The sequence below is a fragment of the Danio rerio genome, chromosome 23 (genome assembly GCF_052040795.2).
Source record: "Danio rerio strain M-AB ecotype USA chromosome 23, GRCz13ab, whole genome shotgun sequence".
In the NCBI taxonomy this organism is placed as follows: domain Eukaryota; kingdom Metazoa; phylum Chordata; class Actinopteri; order Cypriniformes; family Danionidae; genus Danio; species Danio rerio.
In genome coordinates, this window is record NC_141043.1 from 40,025,001 (window position 1) to 40,037,999 (window position 12,999).

Genomic DNA, 12,999 nt, shown 5'->3' on the forward strand with positions numbered 1-12,999 from the left:
AAGAAACATGCTTTACGATTTGTAATATAATATATATATATATATATATATATATATATATATATATATATATATATATATATATATATATATATATATATATATATGTATATATATGTTTCTCACCCATCATATATATAATTATATATATGTATATATGTATGTATGTATGTATGTATGTATGTATGTATGTATGTATGTATGTATGTATATGTGTGTGTGTGTGTGTGTGTGTGTGTGTGTGTGTGTGTGTGTGTGTGTGTGTGTGTGTGTGTGTGTGTGTATGTATGTATGTATGTATGTATGTATGTATGTATGTATGTGTGTGTGTGTGTGTGTGTGTGTGTGTGTGTATGTATGTATGTATGTATGTATGTATGTATGTATGTATATATATATATATATATATATATATATATATATATATATATATATATATATATATGTATATATATATATATATATATATATATATATATATATATATATATATATATATATATATATATATATATCTATATATATATATATATATATATATATATATATATATATATATATATATATATATATATATATATATATATATATATATATCTATCTATATATATATATATATATATATATATATATATATGATGGGTGAGAAACACCATTCAGCATGACACAGCCTTTATGATAGCCAGCTAGTTAACATTAAGTGAACATCGTAGCATGTTATGAACCGCGGATAGCTAATGTTAGTTAACTTATCTAGCGCTTACGGATAGCTAAAACTGCTGTTTTGTCTATTATATCTTGATGTTTCTTCAAATTCAACAGTGAATTTTTGAAAGCCAATATTTCACAATCTTTCAGGAGGTAGAGTATGGACTTCATTCTAAATTAATTGTCTTTTACTCTGACAAATGCAAACATGGACTCTAAATAGCACCACGGGTGGCCTTTTTCCTCATTGCCACAAACAGTTGGAAATAGAGAAGTTGAAGGTGGAATTTTTAGGTTTTCCATGTTGAAAACAAACTTAAGTGCTCTCAATGCAGGCAGGCAGCGCTGTCTTTTTTGATAGTGTAAATGATGACGAGCCAGCTTCTTCAAACCTGTGACAGAGCCATCTGCTGCTCTGGCTGTGATAACGTGGGTTTTGAATGATTCGTAACATTTTTATAATTGTAACGAGTAACGATGCAGCACATAAAAAGTCTATCAGAGTAAAAGTGTTAAGATCATCGAAAATATGTACTGAAGTAAAAGTGGAAGTTGGAGAAAAAAAAAACAATACTCCAGTAGAGTACAGATACAGCCTTTTAGTACTTAAGTAATGAAGTAGTTCTACTTTGTCACTATATATCTCTGACCGCAACATAGCAGTGCACCCACCTGAATTTTCAACACACTTTGAGGTGTGCACAAGCCCATTCTGAGTATCTGTATTGAGCCAACTTCGAGGCTTTGTTTTGATGAGATTATCTTTGGGAAACGATACGTTCTCATGATGCGTTTGAATGGAAAAAGCAAGAACGTCAAAGGGCAAACTCCCCTGTCATTTTCACCTTTCCTTTCAGCGCAGATTTTTTAAACTTTATCGCTTAAACGATCGACCTCAACCTGAAAACTACTGGCCAAAGCACGGCAGTATTGCAAACTCGTGAGAGAGCCATTCTCTACGTTGATTGGCTGAAAAGATGTAATGTGAGATAGAAAATGTGCGTAACTTCACGTTCTCTTCACAGACAGTAGATAAAAGATGCAGCTAGATCAATACCTGCAGTAGCCCTAAGATTACAATGAAATTCATTTTAAATGCCATAAAATTCTGAAATTATCGTACATTTTGCGTTTTCTTCCCTTATTGATCGTATATTGGACAGAGGTCGAAATTATTGTACAAATACGATAATTATTGTACGTCTGCCAACGCTTATCAGATTCATAAATATTCATTATTTAGCTCTACAATAAGGCATGATATTATGCTAATGCAAAACTACTGTTCTGTTAATCATTGCAAGTATTAAACATGCAACGTGTGACATAAATTTGCATAAATATCAGAAACTATTGGATGCACGTTTAGCTCACCAGGAACAAAGAGCGTCAGGAGCATGTACTGTAGGTTAATAGTAATGCGCTTGCCTTTCATTGGGTTTAGGTTTGCCTGTCGATTTACAGTTTCAATATGCCCACCCAATTAACCTTTCGATTGCTTTTTTTATGAGCAGTAGATGTCTCGATGATGATCTATATGGAAATGTCCAGATCCTAGTGTGCGTGTGAAAGCCCAGGACAGCCTGAAGCGTATGCATTAGCAATGCAAAGACGCTTGTGTGTTCACACAGGCCTGCAGAACTCCCGAAGACTGAAAAACAAGCTTAAGATGATCATGGAATTTAAATAATTGCACGCAGGGATCCCACGGGCCATAGGCTTTCTGGAATATCATGGAATTTTAAAAGGTCTATTCCTGACATAATCCAGATATACTGTGCATCCGGAATTCATGTATTTCCTCAACATTCTACACACAATACCCCATAATGACAATGTAAAAAAAAAAGAGTTTTTGAAATTGTTGCAAATTTATTAAAAATAAAAAACCTGAAACATCACATGTGCAGAAGTATTCACAGCCTTTGCTCAATACTTTGTTGATGCACCTTTGGCAGCAATTACAGCTCCAATAGAGATTGTGATGATGCACAATCAGCTAAAATGTTGTTTAAAATGGTTTTAATGTAGTGGTGATATACACTTACCGGCCACTTTATTAGGTACACCGTACTAGTATCAGATTGGACCTCTTTTTGACATCAGAACTGTCTTAATCCTTCGTGGCATAGATTCAACAAGGTACTGGAACTATTCCACCAATATGGAGATTTTGGTCGATATTGTCATGATAGCATCACGCAGTTGCTGCAGATTTGTCTGCTGCTCATCCATGATGCGAATCTCTCCTTTCACCACATCCCAAAGGTGCTCTATTGGATTGAGATCTGGTGACTGTGCAAGCCATTTGAGTACTGTGAACTCATTGTCATGTTTTAAGAAACCAGTCTGAGATGATTTGCACTTTTTAACATGGCGTGTTATCCTGCTGGAAGTAGCCATCAGAAGATGTGTACACTGTGGTCATTAAGGGACTGACATGGTCAGCAATAATACTCAGGTAGGCTGTGGTGCTGACACAATGCTCAAATGGTACTAATGGGGCCAAAGTGTGCCAAGAAAATATCCATTACACTATTATACCACCACCACCAGCCTGAACCGTTAATAGAAGGCAGGATGGATCCATGGTTTCATGTTGTTGTTGTCAAATTCTGACTCTACCATCTGAGTCTTGCAGCAGAAATCAAGACTCAACAGACCAGGCAACGTTTTTCCAATCTTCTATTGTCCAATTATGGTGAGCCTGTGCCAATTGTAGCCTCAGTTTCCTGTTCTTAGCTGACCACAGTGGCACCCAGTGTGGTCTTCTGCTGCTGTAGCACATCTGCCTCAAGGTTGGACATGTTGTGCGTTCAGAGATGCTCTTCTGCATACCTCGGTTGTATCAAGTGGTTATTTGAGTAACTGTTGCCTTTCTATCAGCTCAAACCAGTCACTTAACATCAAGCCACGTTCAGTCCCTTAAATCACTTTTGTTCCACATTCTGATGCTCGGTTTGAACTGCAGCAGATCGTCTTGACCATGTCTATATGTCTAAATACATTGAGTTGCTGCCATGTGACAACAATCAGTTGGAGAAGTGTACCTAATAAAGTGGCCGGTGAGTGTATATTGCATTACTTAAAATGGTTGAGGACATGTCCACGTATTGCGCGATAAGTTGATGTATCGATTATTGTGACAGGCCTAACAATGACGTTTGCTGTTCGTTCAAACCACTTATTACTACTACTTAATTAAACTACTTATTACTACTACTTAATTAAACTACTTATTACTACTACTTAATTAAACTACTTATTACTACTACTTAATTAAACTACTTATTACTACTACTTAATTAAACTACTTATTACTACTACTTAATTAAACTACTTATTACTACTACTTAATTAAACTACTTATTACTACTACTTAATTAAATGAGCTGAAACAACTTTGGAAAAGCTTAATTGTTTTATGTTCAATCCACTTAAATTTGTAAAAAGTAGTACGTTAACTTAATTCCTTTATGTTGTCCCAACACAAATCAATTGCGTGGAACGCAGATTTTTTTACATCGTGTAATATTGAGCTCATATAAATTGTGAAAAAGTCATCTTCATATTGCACAGATTATCAGTTTATGTTAATTATAGATCATAATTCAGCTTGTTAGTCAGGGAACTTGACATTTGTGGCTTATAGTGAGAACTTTAAGTGCATGCTGCATAAAAGCATCGCAATACCCGTTTATAATTAGACTAATGATGTCACCAATGGCTTGATTCCCCATCCAATGTGCATCTATATTATTCTAATCCTAATCAGATAGTCTTGGATAATTCAGCGTGCGTTTGCATTAGTATGTTATAGGCGGAACACGCGATGGATGTTTGGTCAGCAGCCAAGCTGTGAAACAACAGATGTGCCAAAGCCGTAAAGCTTGTCTGCTGCACGTTAGCCATAGACATAAGCTAATATGGAAAGATGTTGGAGATGTAGCAGCACTATCCATCTGGCAGTCCATCTGATTATGTCAGTCTCGGTGTCTGTTTTCAGTGCGAGATGCATTTCAGTGTAAACCTGCCTCTCAGGTAAACCGTTTAATGAGCTGTTAAAAGTGGCGGACTGACAGAAAGAAAAAAAGACACTGCAATAAAGACAATGAAGAGTTTGCTGTGGGGTGTTTTAAAGGGAAAGTTCACCCAAAAAGGACAATTCAGTCATCATTTTTTCATACTACACTTGTGATCAGGGCTTGACATTAACTTATTTGATCACCAGCCACTGAGGCTAGTGAATTTCTAACATTACTAGCCACTCGACATTTTCACTAGCCACTCTTTTCTTGTTGGGAAAATATACTTTTTATAAGCGTGAATTTGACTTTGACATGCTAAAATTACTCGATTTCGATATTGTGTTGTGTCTACATGCCTTCTCATTCATTTGACTTCTTGTGTGTATTGTGAATTAGCTTGCTGAGTGTGCATGAGCAAATGGATTGTCACAATGCAATCAGTTTTTATTTCACGACTTTTCAGGGCTCAAAATTAAGGATTTACCAAGTTTATCTCTGACCACACCAAATTAGTATTTCTTAACCACAATTTTTTAATGTGTAAAAACAAGGAAAATACAGCTTTATAGGTGCACTTTAATTCAACAAAACTTTTCTTTAAAAAAAAAAAACACATTACATTTAACAAAATAATTATTGTCATGTATCTAAGATATGCACAGTAATCTGTCCTGGCTAAAGGTCTCAGATCACCAGTTAACTACACATAAACGGGGAGTAATCTCCCATTAAAGCAATGTTATTGTAAAAAATATATACTTAAACCTTATTAACAAAAATAACTAAGCAAAAGAAACCAGGTGAAACATTCCGTGTTTGACAATGAAAGAATGATCATCATGCGCACACGGTTATGTGTATTTTTTTTTAATCTTCAGCTTTTGAAAGCAGCAGAACTGTTAGTGCACGATCATCACTCTGTGTCTAATCTATTTCAAAGGGCACCGATCCCACCACTTGCGCTTCCACTAGGCACGGTTGCTTCCCGCAAGTAAACAGGAGCGCACATGCTTTTTAACAGTCGCACCTGTGTGCGCGAGTGGTCATCCTCTCCTTCGGTATTTACCTTCTTTTTTGCTGTTTTGCTTGCACGAACAGTTATTTTTGTCAGTCGTGCTTGTTCTTGATTCTAATATCACATTTGCACGAATGTCCAATATTGGACCATGCTTATTGTCAAACCCTGCTTTTAAGAAAACTACAATTTAAAAATGATATCCAACCAGCCAAAGTGGCTAGTGGAGGTGGCTGTCTAACCTGCCAGAGCTGAAATCTGCCCGCATTTGGCGGGTTGGTGGGTGTTAATGTAAAGCCCTGCTTGTGACGAACTAGTTTGACTTTCTTTCTTCTGCTGAACGCAAAAGAAATTATTTTGAGGAATGCTGAAAACGTGTAACTATTGACTTCCATAGCATTTTGTCACCTTAGAATTATAAGGTTCTATCTGACATTTTTGTCAAAATTGAGTTATTGAAACATTCTTATTAAAGCCAACTTATTTACATTATAGGATTGGGGGGTTATGTTTTTTATAAGTTTACATTTTAAGACTTTTTATTTAAAAAACAAATGTTACACACATACTGTTTGCTATATGGAATGCAAAAACTTTGAAGCTCAATATCTCAAAATCATTCAGAGCACAGATAGAACCTTATAATTCCAAGGTGATGATTTGCTTTTAGTATGGAAGTCAATGGTTACAGGTTGTCAGCTTTCTTCAAAATATCTTCTTTGCTGTTTGACAAAATAAAGAAACTCATAAAGGCCTGAAACCAATTGGTTGAGAGTAAATAGGACGTAAATAAACATTTTTGGTTGAAACTAACCCGTTAAAGTAATAGTTTAACCACATATTGCCATTTATTCCCACTCAAGTGGTTCAATATCTTTATGTGTTTACTTTTTCTGTTGAACACAAAAGAAGATATTTTGATAAATGCTCATATCCAGTAATCATTGACTTCTATAGCAGGAAAAACAAATACTAGTCAGTGGGTTACAGGTTTCCAACATTTGTCAAAGTGTGTTAAATACTCAAACAGGTTTGTGTCAATTGAAGGATGAGTTAAAGATGACAGAATTTTCAGCATTGGATGAAATATCCCTTTAAGTTTGCCATCTGTAGATGTAGTATTGTTTACTGGTCTCAAACTCAATTCCTGGAGGGCCGCAGCTCTGCTCAGTTTTGGTCCAACCTTAATCAAACACACCTGATCCAACTAATCAAGGTGATCAAGAGTACTATGGACTATTAAGCAAGTGTGAGTTGGAGCTAAACTATGCAGAGCTTAGTTAGCTTGAGTTTGAGACCATTTGTTTAGATAATGTTTGCCTTAATAACATACAGCTTACACAAATGAAGAGACAGGTCAGTGGTTTGAGTCTCGGCTGGGTCAGTTGGCATTTCTTTTTGGAGTTTGCATGTTCTCCCCGTGTTGGCGTGGGTTTGCTTCGGGTGCTCCGGTTTCCCCCACAGTCTAAAGACACGCTGTACAGAATTGAATAAACTAAATTGGCAGTAGTGTATGAGTGTGTATGGATGTTTTCCAATACTGGGTTTGCAGCTAGAAGGGCATGCGCTGTGTAAAATATATGGTGGATAAGTTGGCGGTTCATTCTGCTGTGGTAATTACTGATGAATAAAAGGACTAAGCCAAAGGAAAATGAATGAATCTGTACACATCATTATTTCTAAATGGGTCCTCACTGGTATGAGACTGGCCTGTTGCAAACTGCAATCATTCAACCATCCAATCAAATCCTGCAGGGCAAAGGTCCCCGAGGTTTTTCAAAATTGTACATTAGCTTGAAAAGCAAATTGTCAATAATTTCCATATCTGTCGATCTATAAATATCTGCCTATATATAAATTACAACTGTTATATATACTATATATAATATACTCTATATATAACGGCTCACAAATATAAAGAGTTATCAATATCGACTATAATTTCCCTTCATATCTGCCTAAATATGGATTATCGGTTTACAAAAATTTAGAGTAATATATATCGGCAATAATTTTCATATCTATAGATCTCTAAATAGCTGACTAAATATAAATTACAACTACCTATAAGTTGCCTATATATAACAGCTCACAAATATAAAGAGTTATCAATATCGACTATAATTTCTCTATATATCTGGCTAAATATGGTTTATCTGTTTACAAATATGAAGAGCTTATAAATATCGACAATAATTTCCATATCTATAGCTCTCTAAATGTGTGATTATATATACATTATAATTGCCTTTATATATATATATAACAGCTCACAAATATGAAGAGTTATCAATATCGACTAAAATTTCTCAAAAGATTTGCCTAAATATGGATTATCGGTTTACAAATATGAAGTTAAAAATATCGACAATAGTTTCCTTATCTATAGATCTCTAAATGTTTGCCTATATATATTTATTACAATTGCCTATACATAACGGCTCACAAATATAAATAGTTATCAATATCGACTATAATTTCCCTTCATATCTGCCTAAATATGGATTATCGGTTTACAAAAATGTAGTTATATATATCGGCAATAGTTTTCATATTTATAGATCTCTAAATAGCTGACTAAATATAAATTACAACTACCTATAAGTAGGCCCACACGGAATCTGTGTGCGCAGAATTCCGCAGATTTTTCGCAGAATTACGCAGATTTCTAGCCCATTATTAATTCTGTTTTTTAACTTGAGTAAAAGTGTAAATCTGAATTTATTGAGTTTTTATTCAGTAATTTATTACTTTTTATTTAATATTTTAAGGGTTTAATTATGATACTTCGCTGGATACTCCCAAAATAATTCAGCAGAAATTCGCAGATTTTTACCAAAATTCTCCGCAGAAATAGCAAAAAACGTCCACAGATTCCGCCTGGCCCTGCCTATAAGTTGCCTATATATAACAGCCCACAAATATAAAGAGTTATCAATATCGACTATAATTTCTCAAAATATTTGCCTAAATATGGATTATCGGTTTACAAATAATGAGAGTTTATAAATATCGACAATAATTTCCATATCTATAGCTCTCTAAATGTGTGATTATATATCTATTATAATTGCCTATATATAACGGCTCACAAATATAAAGAGTTATCAATATCGACTATAATTTCTCTATATATCTGGCTAAATATGAATTATCGGTTTACAAATATGAAGTTAAAAATATCGACAATAGTTTCCTTATCTATAGATCTCTAAATGTCTGCCTAAATATATTTATTACAATTGCCTATATATAACGGCTCACAAATATAAAGAGTTATCAATATCGACTAAAATTTCTCTATATATCTGGCTAAATATGGATTATCGGTTTACAAACATGAAGTTGAAAATATCGACAATAGTTTCCTTATCTATAGATCTTTAAATGCCTGCCTATATATCAATTACAATGGCCTATATATAACAGCTCACAAATATCCGCTTACAAATATAAAGAGTAATAAATATCGGCAATAATTTCCATATCTATAACTCTCTAAGTGTTTGACTATACTTCGATTAGAATTGCCTATATATATATATATATATATATATATATATATATATATATATATATATATATATATATATACATATATATATGGCTCACAAATATGATGAGTTATCAATATTGACTATATCGTATATTCCTTAATGGCTGTTTCTATAGATGAATGAAAAGGCAAACATATGGCTCCAGGAATAACAGATCTCTGTGCTTTTAAAGATGAGTGGCGTGCTGAAGGGGTAGAAGGAATATCAGCCCTCATTAGTCAGCGTTTTGATCCGCCGGGGCTTATGGTACATGTAAAACTGATTTGTTTTGATGTGTTTGCGCTGGAAATGAGCTCTAATCAGATTAAGCTGAGAGGGATTTTTTAAAAATACTTCTGCCATCTCTTTTCACACACCAAATGAAGCTTTTTGTCAATGATTACTATGCGGAGAGAATGACTTGAGCTGTAATTACAGAGCTCGGGCTGCCTGTGTTTGATTTTTGCTGTAAATCTGGCCCTGGATCTGCGATAACCGCCAGATAGAGTGAAACAACAGCAGGAGGACAGGCTGTACTTTAAAGCACACTATGACTCATCCCGTCCACTTATCGTAACGCTCACATTGATCACATCGGACAGACTCGTGATGGCAGACAGACCTGATGGAATTACACCAGTCCACAGGTGCAAATTGTACTGTTTTGCTTTGTTTTTTATTAATAGGTTAACATATATATTAATTATCCATTGATTTTTCATGCACTTTAATGGCACTAGCTGATTTGTTTGAATCTTGAAGATGTTGTGTGGCAGGATACGTCAATGAGTAGCTTGTGTGCTGATTGGAGCAAGCGAATTGTTTCGTAAAATGATTTCTCTGAAAAAAATTGAGTTATTTAAGCAGACACCTAGAAAATAGTGCAGAATATTAAATCATTTTTGTGTGGAGTTTGTATGTTCTCCCCCTCTTCCTGTGGGTTTCCTCTGGGTCCACAGTCCAAAGACATGCACTGTAGGTGAATGGAATAAACTAAATTGGCCATACTGTATGTGTGTGCATGTGCGTGTTTGGGTGTTTCCCGGTGTTGGGTTGCAGCTGAAAGGGCATCCCCCAAATAAAACACATGCTGGATAAGTTGCAATTCATTCTGCTGTGGTGAACCCTGATTGTTAAATAGACTAAGCCACAGAAAAATCAATGAATGAAATTTTTGCAACATCATGGTACAATGTTTTCCTACAACACTGCTCAAAAAGTTGCTCTGTGTAAAGCAAAACTTAACTTTGTTGATAAGAACAGCTGCCATACTTGTTCGTATACTCTAAAACATGATTCTGTAGCCCTATTTATTAATAACTAACAAATGTCTTTAAAAGGGTGGTCCAGGGTGTATTTTTAAAGCTTGGTTGTGTTTGTGAAATGCAAAGCATCGTGTACTCATGCTTCACTTGTAAAATATCACATTATTTTTTCATATATCTTACTAGCTAACATGAAAACCACTGTCATATTTCCTAGTTCCTTCGAAAGCCCACCCTTAAGAGGCTCTGATTGGTTTGCTTACATAATGTACTGTGATTCGCGGATCAGCTCCAAGTTACCAGGTCACGCCCCTACAAGCACGTGCTTTTGCGATGTGTAAACAGTTGCTGAATCAGACAAAATAAAGAGCACACAGCTAAGCCTCGTGCCTGCTCTCTAGAATAAAATCTAACAAGTGTCTCACATATATTTGGGTTATAAGCATATAAAACGTTCAGATATCTTTTGTGAGTTTGTTATTTGAGATGTGGAACACAGAATACGTCTGCATAGGGAGACGCTGCTTGTGCTGCTAAAGATTGTGTGTTTACAGCGGTTTGACTGATAATTATAAATTTGTAGATAAATTGTTAGCGGTGCCAAACAGCATTTCCCATTGTTTACATCTTTGTTTACGTCCTCACTACAACATACCATTAACGCTAGAAACTGTGCATGTTATAGATCAATTTTAACAATTAGAATACAGTTTGGTTGGAGCAGTTTTTAGCTGAATCCAGCACTGAACAAGAGAGATTCTGGAAGCTGTTCTTTGTCAAATGCTAGCTATATATTTATTATAGTTCTCTGGAACATAATTAAAATTGTTAGCACTTCTCTCTTTGTGTTCTGTCCTTTATAAGCCACACTACAGAAACAGAAGAAGCTCTGTGGCAATAGCAGTGGTTGGACGGCATTTTAGCTTTCTCTGCTATAACATTACAGCTCCTCTGGCCACGCTCCTTTGCTTTGTGGGGTGTGTAGCCCGATATTAAAAAAGTAAGGAGTAGAAAGTACAGATATTTGTGTAAAAATTTAAGGAGTAAAAGTAAAAATTTGTCAGAAAAATAAATAGTGAAGTAAAGTACTGATACCAGAAAAATCTACTTAAGTACAGTAATGAAGTATTTTTACTTTGTTATGTCCCATCTCTTACAGTCACATGCTTTAAAAACGCATGCAAATCATTATCTTGTTGGTAGATTTAAAGGTAATGTTTGCAATGAATCCACAAAGCAATTACAGTTGAAGTCAGAATTATTAACCCCCTTTGATTGTTTTCTTTTTAAAATATTTCCCAAATGATGTTTAACAGAGGAAGGAAATTTTGACAGTATGTCTGATAATATTTTTTCTTCTGGAGAAAGTCTTATTTGTTTTATTTCGGCTACAATAATAATTTTTTTTAATTCTATTAGAAGGACAAAATTATTAGCCCCTTTAAGCATTTTTTTTTCGATAGTCTACAGAACAAACTATCATTATACAATAACTTGCCTAATTACCCTAACCTGCCTAGTTAACCTAATTAACCTAGTTAAGTCTTTAAATGTTACTTAAAGCTGTATAGAAGTGTCTTGATAAATATCTAGTCAAATATTATTTACTGTCATCATGGCAAAGATAAAATAAATCAATTACAAATGAGTTATTCAAACTATTATGTTTAGAAATGTGTAAAAAAAATCTCTTTGTTAAATAGAAATTGGGGAAAAAAATAAACAGGGGGCTAATAATTCTGACTTCAAATGTTTGTTTTGAAGTGTGGCTCCTGTTCAACTACAATAACATCTCAGGATCGCACAACCTGGAATGTGATTATTGCATGTGCACACATTGCGATATCAATGCCAAAACAATATATGGTGCAGCCCTAGTACAAACTGTATTTTCTAAATCCCTAAACCCAACCCTTAGTTTTTTTTATTTCCTGACGAATTTCTGTATTATTCTGTATGAATTTTAAGCCTTTTAAAAAAACAGACGCATGGTGCAATGTCCCCATAAGTCATCTTCTTCTTGTAATACTTTCCACAAGTTCACACTTACAGATGTTTGAATTAATAAAGTGCATTTCAAAAGTTCATGCTTAGATATGCTTGACGCTATTAGGAGCTTTGGCATGTTGTCCCGGGAGAGAACCCTGAGTTCAGAGATAATTAAGTCCAGGGCTCCTGCCTGGTCAGTAAGCATATAAGGGGGTCCAAGATCAGGTAGGTCTTGAGAGCTTCTCCTGGTAACGGAGGAAAAGGAGGAGATGGGGTGGAAGGGGGGATTCTTCCAAAATGAAGATAAGGTAGTAGGGCAAAATCGGTCTAGTTATTGTAAGCTTGAATCAATCTGATTGGATTTTTGGCCAGCCACGATCAATCATATCATGTGCTCTTCTCGAAATTAGTTTGTAAAACTTCACTTGACATGCTGTCCAGGGAGATTGCTTTGAGCT

The 12,999-nt window shown here is 34.8% G+C and overlaps 1 protein-coding gene across 1 annotated transcript in view; it reads left to right on the top strand.

The window, feature by feature from the left end:
* Nucleotides 1–12,999, top strand: part of marchf9 (membrane-associated ring finger (C3HC4) 9) — a 29,017-nt gene that overhangs the window by 6,552 nt on the left and 9,466 nt on the right. The gene's annotated exons all lie outside the window — the stretch shown is intronic.